This window comes from Gopherus evgoodei, chromosome 1 (assembly GCF_007399415.2).
Source record: "Gopherus evgoodei ecotype Sinaloan lineage chromosome 1, rGopEvg1_v1.p, whole genome shotgun sequence".
NCBI classification, from domain to species: Eukaryota; Metazoa; Chordata; order Testudines; family Testudinidae; genus Gopherus; species Gopherus evgoodei.
Genome location: NC_044322.1, coordinates 159,715,824 through 159,730,059, shown reverse-complemented (window position 1 = coordinate 159,730,059; position 14,236 = coordinate 159,715,824).

Genomic DNA, 14,236 nt, shown 5'->3' with positions numbered 1-14,236 from the left:
CTTTCAAGGAATGTTGGGCCTCGATATTATTGTTGTGATGACTGAAATCCTTCATGGAAATGCAATTCTGATAACGTAGATATACATATTCAATAGTGCATAGCTTATCTTTATTAAATATTAACTTTCCCCAGAAATAGCCCCTTTCTTTACACCTAGGACTTCTTAATGTCATGAGCCTGTCTAAATAAATGCTTCAAATGTTCACAAATCTTTTTCTGTCATGCATACTGAGCGTTTCCAGTAATTCAAATAGTTTGGTCTTGAACCTGTAAATCATATTTTAAATTTAAACTATTACTAGGTCCAATTTTCTTTCATTTGGATATAGTGATGTTCAGAAATTCCAGTTCATTGATTTTTATCTGCTTGTTATATCTTATGACTTTTGCTTATAAATGAGTCTTGTTCATCAGGACACCCTCTTGTAGACAGCTCAGTAAATCTTACTGGAAACAGTATATGCTTTCAAATCGAAGCCAGAGATCTTATGGTAAACATACCAATGTGCTGGCATGTCTGAAATCCAGCAAGTAAGATCCAGCTAACTTGGCAGTACTCATAGTACGGAGAATTTATGCACAAAATAACTTATGTGCGCCTTGACTAGCATAAAAAAAGGGTGTTTCCATGGGAATACAATAAAAGAGTACATTGATAATAATCTGTACTTCTGCTTTATTATTCATGTACATCAAGGGAGTGAGATGCAGTGTTGAGGACACTAGGCTAGATATCAAGCAACAAATATCAAAAGAAGAAAACAACATACATAAAATTGAAAAGATCTGGAAAAGTAGCATGATTGGCACTAACAAAAAGATGAATGTTTAACAGTAGCATCATGTCTGTACTCCTTTATGGAGTAGAGTCACAGAAAACTACCCCTGAAACTGATAAGAAGATAACTACATTCTAAAGTAAATGGAGTGGGAGATCTTCAGAGTCTACTGGAAAGAGTTTCTTGCAACACCAAAAATTCTCAGTAGAACAAATCAATCTAAAGCATCAAAAAAGAACATAAGAACAGCCATCCTGGATCAGACCAAAGGTCCATCTAGCCCAGCATCCTGTCTTCCAACAGTGGCCAATGCCAGGTGCCCCAGAGGGAATGAATAGAACAGATAATCATCAAGTGATCCATCCCCTACCACCCATTCCCAGCTTCTGGCAAACAGAAGATAGGGACACCATCTCTGCCCATTCTGGCCAATAGCCATTGATGGACCTATCCTCCATGAATGTATCTAGTTCTTTTTTGAACCCTGTTATAGTCTTGACCTTCGCAACATTCTCTGGCAAAGAGTTCCACAGGTTGACTGTGTGTTGTATGAAAAAATACTTCCTTTTGTTTGTTTTAAACCTGCTGCCTATTAATTTCGTTTGGTGACCCCTAGTTCTTGTGTTATGAGAAGGAGTAAATAACACTTCCTTATTTACTTTCTCCATACCAGTCATGATTTTATAGATCTCTATCATATCCCCTCTTAGTTGTCTCTTTTCCAAGCTGAAAAGGCCCAGTCTTATTAATCTCTCCTCATATAGCAGCCTTTCCATATCCCTAATCATTTTTCTTGCCCTTTTCTGAACCTTTTCCAATTCCAATATATCTTTTTTGAGATGAGGCAACAACATCTGCATGCAGTATTCAAGATGTGGGCATACCATGAATTTATATAGAGGCAATATGATATTTTATGTCTTATTATCGATCCCTTTCTTAATGATTCCCAACATTCTGTTCACTTTTTTGACTGCCACTTCACACTGAGTGAATGTTTTCAGAGAACTATCCACAATGACGCCAAAATCTCTTTCTTGAGTGGTAACAGCTAATTTAGACCTTATTGTTTTATATGTATAGTTGGAATTATGTTTTCCAATGTGCAATACTTTGCATTTATCAACACTGAATTTCATCTGCCATTTTGTTGCCCAGTTATCCAGTTTTGTGAGATCCTGTTGTAGCTCTTTGCAGTCTGCTTGGAACTTAACTATTCTGAATAGTTTTGTATCATCTGCAGATTTTGCCACATCACTGTTTACCCCTTTTTTTCAGATCATTTATGAATATTTTGAATAGTACTTGTCCCAGTACAGATTCCTCTGGGCACCACTATTTACCTCTCTCCATTCTGAAAACTGACCATTTATTCTTACCCTTTGTTTCCTATCTTTTAACCAGTTACCAATCCATGAGAGGACCTTCCCTCTTATCCCATGACAGCTTATTTTGCTTAAGACCCTTCATTGAGGGACCTTGTCAAAGGCTTTCTGAAAATCTAAGTACACTATATCCACTGGGTCCCCCTTGTCCACATGCTTGTTGACCCACTCAACAAATTCTAATAGATTGGTGAGACATGATTTCCCTTTACAAAAAGCATGTTAACTCTTCCCCAACAATTTATGTTCATCTGTGTGTCTGAAAATTTGGTTCTTTACTGTAGTTTCAACCAGTTTGCATAGTACTGAAGTCAGGCTGGATCACCTCTGGAGCCCTTTTTAAAAATTGGCATCACATTAGCTATCCTCTAGTCATTTAGTGCAGAAACTGATTTAAATAATACATTACAAACTACAGTTAGTAGTTCTGCAGTTTCACATTTGAGATTCTTCAGAGGTTTGGGAATCCCTCTCATATCCTCAGCCGTGAAGAACGATGCAAAGAATTAATTTAGTTTCTCTGCAATGGCCTTATTGTCCTTGAAAGTTCCTTTAGCATCTCAATTGTCCAATGGCCCCACTGATTGTTTAGCAGGCTTCCTGCTTCTGATGTACTTACAAAAAAATTTCTGTTACTTTTTGAGTCTTTAGCTAGCTGTTCTTCAAAACAATTTTTAGCCTTCCTAATTATATTTTTACACTTTTGCCAGAATTTATATTCCTTTCTATTTTCCTCACAAGGATTTAACCTCCACTTTTTAAAGGTTGACTTTTTATCTCTCACTGCTTCTTTTACACGGTTGGTAAGCCACAGTGGCTCTTTTTTAGTTCTTTTACTGTGTTTTTTAATTTGGGGTATATATTTAAGATGAGCCTCTATTATGGTGTCTTTAAAAAGTTTCCATGCAGCTTGCAGGGATTTCACTTTTGGCACCGTACCTTTTAATCTCTGTTTAACTAACTTCTGATTTTTTGTGTAGTCCCCCTTTCTGAAATAATTGCTACAGTGTTTGGCTGCTGTGGTGTCTTCCCCACCACAGGGATGTTAAATTTAATTCTATTATGGTCACTATTACCAAACAGTCCGGCTATATTCATGTCTTGGACCAGATCCTGTGCTCCACTTAGGACTAAATCAAGAATTGCCTCTCCTCTTGTGGGTTCCAGGATTATCTTCTCCAAGAAACAGTCATTTAAGATGTCAAGAAACCTTTTCTCTGCAACCCATCCTAAGATGACATGTACCCAGTCAATATGGAGATTGTTGAAATCCCCCATTATTATTGAGTATTTTATTTTTATAGCCTCTCTAATCACCCTGAGCATTTCACAGTCATGATCACCATCCTGGTCAGGTGGTTGGTAATATATCCTTACTGCTATATTCTTATTATTAGAGCATGGAATTACTATCCATAGAGATTCTGTGGTACACTTTGGTTCATTTTAGATTTTTACTTCATTTGATTCTATGCTTTCTTTCACATACACAGCCACTCCCCACCAGCACAACCTGTTCTCTCCTTCCAATATATTTTGTACCCTGGCATTCCTGTGTCCCATCAATTATCCTCATTCCACCAAATTTCTGTGATGCCTATTTTATCAATATCCTCATTTAATACCAGGCACTCTAGTTCACCCATCTTATTATTTAAACTTCTAGCATTTGTATATAAGCACTTAAAAAACTTGTCACTTTTTTGCTGTCTGCCATTACACGATGTAGTTGAATGGGACTCTTTTTCATTTGACTGTTTCTCATCAGATCCTACCTGTATTTTATCACCTTCCATCCTCCCCTTCTTACTAGGACATAGAGAATCTCCATTAATAGATCCTCCCCTAAGGGATGTCTTTGTCTGAACTACGTGCTCCTCCACACCTGTTGTTTTTCGCCCAGGCCTTAGTTTAAAAACTGCTCTACAACCTTTTTAATGTTAAGTGCCAGCAGTCTGATTCCACTTTGATTTAGGTGGAGCCCATCCTTCCTGTATAGGCTCTCACTTTCCCAAAAGTTTCCCTATTTCCTAATAAATCTCCTCCCTACGCCATCGTCTCATCCACGCATTGGGACCCTGCAGTTCTGCGTGTCTAACTGTCCCTGCCCGTGGAACTGGAAGCATTTCAGAGAATGCTACGATGGAGGTCCTGGACTTCAATATCTTACCCAGCAGCCTAAATTTGGCCTCTAGGACCTCTCTCCTATCTTCCCCTATGCCATTGGTACCTACATGTACCACGACCACAGCTCCTCCCAGCACTACACATAAGTCTATCTAGATATCTTGAGAGATCTGCAACCTTCACACCAGGAACACAAGTCACTATGCGGCTCTCCCAGTCATCAGAAACCCAGCTATTTGTTTCTAATGATCAAAACCCCCATTACTAATACCTGTCTCTTCCTAATAACTGGAGTTCCCTTCCCCGGACGGCTATCCTCAGTGCGAGAGGATACCATAACATCATCTGGAAGGAGGGTCGCAACTATGGATCCTTTCCCTCTGCTCCAGCTGGATGTTCTCCTTCTCTGAGACTTTCATCCTCCTTCACAGCACAGAGGCTGTCAGACCGAGGGTAAGAGCAGTCTACTGCATCCTAGAAAATCTCATCTATGTACCTCAGTCTCCCTGAGCTCCTCCAGTTCAGCCACCCTGGTCTTCAAAGCCAGTACACAGTCTCTAAGGGCCAGGAGCTCTTTGCACCAAATGCAAACATATGCCATCTGCCCATAGGGCAGGTAATCATACATGCTGCATTGGGTGCAATAAACTGGATAGCCCCCACTGTGTTGATGGACTTCTGCCTGCACTCTCTTTTTAATCCTGCAGCGCATTCCTTTGTTGATGTTTTATTTTTATCAGGGGGTGTTTATGTCTTTAAAGAATGTTAAATGAATCTAGCCCTCTCCCACTCATCCCCTAAACTCCCTTGCAAAAATCCCCTGTTAGCCACTCTTGTAAGAAGATGACAAAGGACATATTTAGGAGACTCTTTAACTATACCACCAACATGACTTTTACACCACTTTTTCAACTTGGAAAGAAAAAAAGAGGGTAACCTAGAGAAACTTAACACAGAATAATAGAGAAAGAAACTAAATCCATCAACATGGCATTTAGAAGCCTAAACGGACCAGCATAAGAGCAGACAAAATGGTGGAAACTAATGAATGCTCTGTGCATCTGAGGGTGCGGGAGCATAAAGACAGAAGAAAAAGAATAGGCAATTAAATCTCATACTTCGGTGCTTAAGCTGATGCCTCAGCAGTTGGGAAGGATTCCCAGCTTCCCATGTAAAGCACTGCATAACTGGTTAGGTGCATTATTTGTGAGCCAAGATCGGGCTGGGGAAGAGTTCAGTTTCCTCTAAAAATGCCTGGTACTAGCCACTGCTAGAGGTAGGATTTTGGAATTCATGGACTAGTGGTGTAATCTGGTCTTGAAAATTTTATGTATCTATGTAAATAAACAGAAGAGGTATTTTTAAGTTCCACTAAAACTGAATTGTCATAGCCAGTATGACCACAGGGAAGTTGCTAAACCACTGAGCTGGTATTCAGGTACCGCATGATAGGTGCCGTATAAGACCCCATATCAAATAGATAATGTATGCAGTCATCTATGCTCTGGCTAAATGGGTCTTTTTTGCCTGATGACTCTGTAGTCCTTTCTCAGGACAAGTCTACCAGACTGTGAGGGGGCGCACTTGCCCTGCACTGGTACTGCGAGAATTAACTGTACTCTCTGGACCATGGAGGCCTCACCCCTGCTGCCCTGCTGAGCATGCTCTGGTTGGAGACTAGATATAAAGGGACGCAGCTTGGTTCATTCATGGCTGACTGCTGAAGTGGGAGGATGCATGCTGTGAGCTCTAGCCTGGGAACTGTGGAAGCCCCTGATGGTGGAAGTCAGAGACACTGAGACTCTGGAGGATGCCCTAGGAGTGTCAGAGCTGCTGAGAGCTGCACTGACCAAGAAGCCCAGAGACTCCAGGGATGCTGCCTCAAGAACTGTGTAGAAAGTAGCTCAGGGGGAATAGTTATGGTGCTGTGTGGGGTCAGTGTGTTTCGAGTGGATTTCCCACTGACTCAGTGGCAGGCATACTTATTATTGACAGGGCCCTGAGCTGAGACATAGTGGAGCAGGGAGGGCCTAGGCCCCCCCTACCCAGCTGCCACATCCCCTCCACCTCCCTGAGGCAGCCCACTCTCCTGACCAGCTGCCAGGCCAAACAGCCATACTGAAGAGGGTCATTATACTGACTCTGGCCATTGGGCCATGCAGCCCTGAGAGGTGGCAGCCATACTGACTCTGGCCGCCAGGCCACACAGCCCTGCTGAACAGGTCAGACATATTGAATTTTATCCCTAGACCAAGCTACCCCAAGACGAGAGATGGTTGTATAGACTCAGCTGCGGGGCCATCATTACCCCCACTCCGTCCCAAGAAGGGACAGGGCGCACTTGCCCTGTGACACCTATAAAATTAAGTTGACCTAAGTTACATCAATATACAGCCACTGAAGTAATTAAATCACTTTTGTATGTCCACACTATGCTTCTTTTTTCAGTAGTGTGTGTTCTCACCAGGAGTGCTTTCAACAATTTGGCTATCATAGTGGGGCATTGTGGGACAGCAAAAGTCAATGTAAGCAATGCAGTGTCTACACTGACACTGCATCGACCTAACTACATCAATTTAATGGCCACATCTCTCACGGAGGTGGAGCTATTAAGCAAGTGTAGTGGGCAAGTTACATTGATGGGAGCTACATTTTAGTGTAGATGCTTGTAGAGTTAGTGTACTGTAGTGCAGACCTGGCATCAGTAATAGATCATGCACATTTTTGTATTCTGATTTGCGTTTCTAAATCTCTCTGTTATAATTAGCTATTGGCCTCAGAACTTATTCAGGTACCCAAAACAAGCACAACCACTTCAACTTCTAACTATTTGGTCACCCTCACCTAATTATTGATGTCAATCCAATGTAGGGAGTGATGAGAATTCCCCACTTCAAAGGGCAAGGAAGATAATGGGCTGATATTGAGATAGCTAAAACTGAGTGGGTAACAGGGAGTAGTGCTGGTTGTTGGCATAAGGAACTGGAGCACTGAGAACAGTAGCTAATCAGAACAGTATGTTCACATCAGCCAATCATGGTACCCCATATGGAGAAATGTTTTGTGATAGTATGTCAATTTTGAATATCCATTTCCTATGTGTGAACTGTAACGTGCAAAGGAATATTTTTTTCACATTAGTTTGCACAGAAATCTATACATTCAGTATATGGAAACATGGCAATTCTTAGTGCTCTGCCACTAACCTACTAGGTGGAAAGTCACTTCCCCTCCCTGTGCCCCCATTTGTGAAATGGGGATAATAATGTTGATCTTCCTTTGTAAAGTGTTTTGACATCTGCTGATGAAAAGTGCTCAATAAGAGCTAGGTATTCTTATTATATGGCATATATATAATGATTTTATTTCCCAGGAACAAAGGTGAGGAGGGAAAAGACATTTTATTAAAAAGTAGTTCAATGTTGCTTAATATTGACCTCAAAATAAGTGTGTACTTAGCTAACAAACTCCTTGTCCTTTGGCTCTGCAATTTATTTTGTGCATGGTTATTAATCTGAGGGAACATCCTGTTTTGAGATATTTAACAATACTGAAATCAAATTTCCCCAGCTGTCAGAGCAAAAGAAGCTGTACACTTACTAACTCATAACTGTATGACTATTTCTCACTTATGCAAATCCCCTGTTTCTGGATGATGGGGTCTGCACAGTTATTTCTTAATAACTGTATAGTATACAAACCTCTCTGTTCCAGTTTCTTACAACTTTCAGAATTTGACATCTGCTTGCCAACACTAAACATAGCTACTTCCTTTTCTTATGTCCTCCTTCCTTCCCCCTGATAACACCTCTGTGACGATTGGGGAATTTGTCTGTGCAATTTGCAAATTCTGTTTGAGATTATGAGCTCTCTCTATGTTTGTGTGAGACTGCAAACTCCATTTTGATTGTAAGGCTGGTCATTACCTTCCTACTGTCTTCTGACCTCTGTCTTGAACCAGAATTCCAGAGGGGTGCTAGACAGAGAGAGGGACCCAATGTCTGGGCTCCATTCATGGCCCAGAGTCTTAAAATTCCAGGGACCAGTGGCTGATTTCCTTCATAGTAGTCTAGTGTACGACTGAGATAGGGCAGTCAACCATGGTCTGTGACAGCTTCACAGTTTCTTATATAACCAGATGCTCAATTGGCATTTACAATCACAAGTTGTTGAAGAATTTTGTGTGGTTTTATCCTCTTCGTTAAGCCAACCAAGTACACTCCAGACTTCCAGCCCTTAAAGAGTGTTCCATTTTAGACCCTTCTCCATATGCTTTCATCTCTCCTCCAGCAGCAGTACATCTGTGAACTGTAGCAGTTTTTCACTACCTAGACACTAGGGTGACCAGATGTCCTGATTTTATAGAGACAGTTCCAATTTTGGGGTCTTTTTCTTATATAGGTTCCTATTACCCGCCACCTCCTCTCCCGATATTTTGCAATTGCTGTCTGGTCACCCTACTAGGCACTGAGATTGCTCTCTGGAACCCTTTTTAGAATTCTGTCACTGATTTAAGATGAAAGTTGCAATGATTTCTCTGATTCCAGCAGAGCTCATCTCTGCTCTGGATACAATTAAATTATCATTGTCAGAGTAGGCTTATTTCTGGGGCTCATTCCTGAACCATTGAAGTCAATGAGATTTTTTTCTATTGACTTCAGTGGGGGCAGAATAAGGCCCCAGAATATCAAATTTGTTTTCTTTGGAATGGACCAGGTATTTTAAGAAAAATCCTAGAAAAGAATACTCCCAGATCTTTTACCAGGTCTTCACATCCACCCCTCTTCAAATTTCACAAGTTAACTCTTAATACAGAGTATATTATACCCATGAACAAAGTATAACCATTCCAGCAAAAGTGGAGCTGCTTAGCATATCTGTTTGTATCCCTCTGTATTTATGGATAAGAAAAAAGCTTGTTTTATACATGAAAACAAATGAATGGCTTATCTAGTCCTTCCTTCCCCACACCCTGCAAACATAGATGTCCTGAGACATAGTTTGCCTAAGGACAAAAAATATGGAGGAAGCCATTCTTGAAATACTGACAGCTCTTCATTACTCCTCAGCTAATGCAACCCTGCTCAGCTTCTATTGCAGACCCAAGGGAGTGGTAATACATACTCCAGAACTCCTCAAACCTTACAGCTGACTTTGAAGTGCTTAGCATATCGCATTCTTAAGACAAGTATTTTCCCCGAAACTTTTATATAAAAAAGAGAGTTTCCCCTTCCAATATTTGGGAGGGGACGAGAAAGAAAATGACACACCAAATGCCATTTAAAGGAAAAACCTTATGAACTTAACCTTAACCTTATGAACTCTTCCCCAACACTTCTATAACAGGTGTCTATGCAGTTTGCTATTCCTTTCCTTCTCTCATTTTCTCTCATTTGTGCATTGTTGTCATCCAGACTTCTGTAGGAGGAGGATCAGATGGGACATAAGATTGGCAATATGTTGACTTGCACGCTGCATTTATAGTAAAGTTAAAAGAAAAGCAATCCTTTTTAAAAAAAATTCACAGAGTTCTTAATGTATTGTTGGTACTCTTTCTGTGGCCAGGGGTCAGCTGAGAATTAGTTTATTTTCCAGAAGCTTTAAGAAAGGATCTAGAACTTGTGGCCCTGTCAAGGTAACTTACTGGTACGTCTTGCCCTACAGTCATGGATTTTCCAAATCAAGGATTATATGGGTTGGGAGGGACCTCCTGCCACATGGCAGCATTGATTGAATTGGGCTAGTTCAATCGTATCCATGTTCGAAAATGCGGGAGAGGACTAAAGGGGAGAACAATTCCTCACAGATTCCTTCATGGAATTCTGCTCAAGTTATCTGACAGAGAGGTGATATCTGTCCCACTATGGAATATTTGTGATTCCATCTCCCGCCTCAAATCTGGGATCTGCAGGAGACAAGTGCCCTCTACACTCGCTATAGGAGCTACTGGTTTCTAGTAGAATGGATCAAAGGGAGCAGCTTTGCCCAGTCTTTCTCTGACACCTAATGCCCCGAGAAACAACATTCAAGATGGTTCCTTTACTAGAAGGGATCCATGGAAAAGCCTGGTGCTAGAGCAGCTTTTCTGAGACTGCCTGTGGGAAACCTCTACAAAGGCCCAGTAAGAGTGGGATAACGACACAGAGGCAGCTGACCTCATTTGTTTGATTGGGACAACAGATTTGTGTGTGACTCACCAATCATGCTATGAGTCATTATAATAGGGGTCAGATCTATCCTTAAATAGCACCCATGAAGGCACTTCGACAGCCATCCACAATAGTGTGTTCTATTGCCTAATCATTCCAGTAGTTATAGATTTTCTTAATATTAAACACTATTTTCCCTGCTGCTGTTTAATTGGATTCTTACCTTATCCATCCTTATCTAAGGAGAGTAATTGCTTCCTGCCCTCTTAAAAGTATTTCCTTAATATATGTGCTATTTGCTCAGTTATGAGAGCACAACATGCACTAGCAACAGATGCCTTTCTCCAAAATTGGTAATGCAGAGTAGGCTTGTGTTTTCCCTATGCTCTGGTATCCAAATGAATCCAGATTCAGACTTCCCCAAGATTTAGGTGGTTTTAAATCTGGCATTCCAGTCCTGGCACAACTGTAGTTATAAATGCACAAGTGTTTGCCGTACATTTTTTTTTGTACAAAAACATTTTGGACTTGCAATTTTTACTTCAACGGGGGGCTTTTAGTTCTTTGGATAAAGCAGCCACGGATGAAATCTTTATTTATTGAGGATTAGAAAAATATTTACTCTGGTCATAACAAAAATATTTGTTGAAAATGTTCTGATAGTGCTGTTACACCGATTGTAAGTGTGCCCAAAGCAGGGGCGGCTCCAGGCACCAGCACGCCAAGCGCATGCTCGGGGCAGCAAGCTGCGGGGGGCGCTCTGCCAGCACCGCGAGGGCGGGAGGCAGACTGCCTTCGGCAGCTTGCCTGTGAAGGGTCTGCTGGTCCCGCGGCTTCGGATGACCGTGCTTGAGGCGGCAAAATCCCTAGAGCCACCCCTGGCCCAAAGCCTTTCCCTATAAAAGCGATTAAAAGTAGTGATACTGTCAGAAGTTTGTCCAAAGCACGGCAATAGGTCAGCCTCACTCCCTGTGCTCCTCCAAAGCAACTGAAATTGACCATCTTGTCTTTGCTGTGTGAGTCTGATTCAATGCCTATGGAAATCAATGGAAAGACTCCCATTGACTTCATTGGGATTTGGACCACACCCTTAGTTCAGAGGTGCCATCTCAATCAGGATAGAACAGAAATGTTTTGGTTCAGGAACTGCCTGTTTTAAGAGGATATAAATCCAGATATAAATCCACTGCACCTATAGCTATTTTCCCCCTCCCTTTTGTTACCAGCTCTTCCTTCTGGATTGTTTTTCTTTAGGACAGTTTAATGGCTGGTCTGGCCCCAATTTTGGTGTAAATGATTCATATAATATCCCATGTCCTCTGTTAGGGAGACAAAGGCTGTTAAAATTAATAAAAACAAATGAAGTCCAATAGTTGCACCAGTGCCTGGAATTTTGCTACTTCTTTGGAAATATTAACCCATTATTAGCTAGAGAAGGCATTAGCTTTTTTGAACTTCTGAAACTATCTGCATGTACATAAAAGGCTAATCATAAGACATGAAAATGAGATCATGCAATATAACATACTGGGAGGGAAACACATACCAGCTGTGTACATCTAAATGCTATATGTGGCTACAGGCTGTAATTTCTGTATTAAGGCCCCAGTTCAACAAAACATCCTAATTCAGCAAAGTATTTAAGAATATGCTTAACTCCTATTGACTTCAAGTCATGAATTTAAGTACTTTGCCGAGTCAGAGCTTTGAGTTCTGTACAAATTAAACTGACTTTTTTACCCAGGAAACTGGAGTACTTTTTCAGGCTGTGATGTCAACAGGGATGTAGTCAAGGATATGTCAATATACAGAGCATAGTAACTGTTTGGTTTTGGAGATAAGCACACACTTTTTTTTTCTTTTTTTGGCAATGAGAGTGCTGGTACAGGCATAGCAAGAAAGGAAATGGTTTGTATAATCAATCCAACAACATACTGCCATCCTCATGCATACCTTCTATAAAGAAAACGTCATCAAAACCCAACAATTATTTTGCATGGTGCTCTGGATTATGTATTCTCCTCCCAATGGTTTTTTTTAATCCTTTACTCCTGGCCATATCACTATCTGCATCTCAGGCTGGAGGATGACCTTCTGATTCTCCCTGTCACTGTTCTCTTGTGTAACTGACAAGCACAGACTCCTGTCACTCTTTATATGTGTTCTTGCTTACTTGCTGGCTTTTGACAAGTTTAGCTGCTGGCAGCTGTGCTAAATGCAGCAGCAGCAGCAGTTTCTGGTGTTAGAGATTTTTAGAGCAGCATTTTCAGCTTTAAGAGGAGAATTGTTTTTATTTATTTGTTGATTTATTTATTTTAAGGAGATGTTTTCAATCAGGGACTGGATGTTACCAATTCAAGCTTATGTACTTTAGAAGCATAGGCATTAGATAACATAACTTAAAAAAGGTCAAAACAGACTTTAAAAAGACAAGAGGCTGTGCATGTAATGGTAAGAATATAATTTATGTTGTGTAGTTTTGCATATAAACAAATGTTACTTTAGGGTAGCTGACCTTTCTGCTGCAAAGAGTGCAAATCTTCACTTTTCACATCAGTCAGAGTAAACATTGCCTGAGTGTCTTCTGGTGCTGGCAGAAAAGGGCAATAGCATTATTCATGCAAATTGTTTTTCCTAGGAGGGCACCCTTGTTCTATTTTTCTCTCTGTTAAACGGTCCATAAAATAGAAATTAAAAAAAAATCAGCATATTGATAAAGAAGCAGCCCAGACTGATGGCTCCCATCAATAGATCAATAATGTCATGCTTCCCTACATTGTCTGTGCTGTAGTTATTAGCAGAATATAGCTGATGTTTCCTCCCCAGCCACATATCAAGTTTGGGCAATTTACTCAATGCTCCTGCACAGTGAAAGAAGGGGGCATAAATTGCCTTCCCCTATAAGGATTACTCATATAGTGAGCTGAGGCAGATCATTTCTTCTCTGGAGTAAGGAGGGAACAAGGGGCCATATGGTGACTGGGCAACTATGTATTGCCAGGGTTTGTGATAAAGTCACAATTTAGTCTATACTGTATGACATTCCTCTCTACTAGTTGTGCCAAAACTAAACATTTAACATACAGAGTAGGAGTGTTTGTTTTTCTGAAATTGGTCCTAAATTACTGGATTACCTGTGAACCAGAAATGTTCTACTTTAAGGATAAGATTGGTCCTAATCAAGGACAACATTTTAGCTTCCAAGGCAGGCACCAATTTTTTCCGCAAGCTGCACAATGGCTACCCAAGATCACAACTATCTAGTGTAATTTTACTAAGCTTCAATGTAATGCCAAGAACCTGATTCTGCAAACACCACGTTTAACTTTACTAGTCTGAATAGTCCCATTGAAATGAATGGGCCTACCCATGGTAGAAAAGTTGAGCTTGTATGTTTGCAGGATCAGGCATAAATAAAATCATGTTAGGAGCTAATGAGTTTGTTTAACTGTGAAAGCTGGGACAGGCAGTACAAGGGAGAAAATGAAATGAAGCATAACTTTCCAGTGAGAGCTGTGAGACATTTTGTAAGCAGCCTGCTGGAGCCAAGGATATTACATTATACAAAATAGAAACTGTCTGTATTGTAGAGGATAATTAAAGCTGCTACTCCATAACTGTTTACGTTACTGAGTACTGAATAAAATAAACAGATTCTTAAAAACATAACTGAAATAAGGGTTTGTACAAATTAGAGTGGGGGGAAGGTGTCATGGTATGATTCCCCAATCTGAACCTTAGCGTCCAAAAGATGAGGTACCAGCATGAATTCCTCTAAGCTCAATTACCAGCTT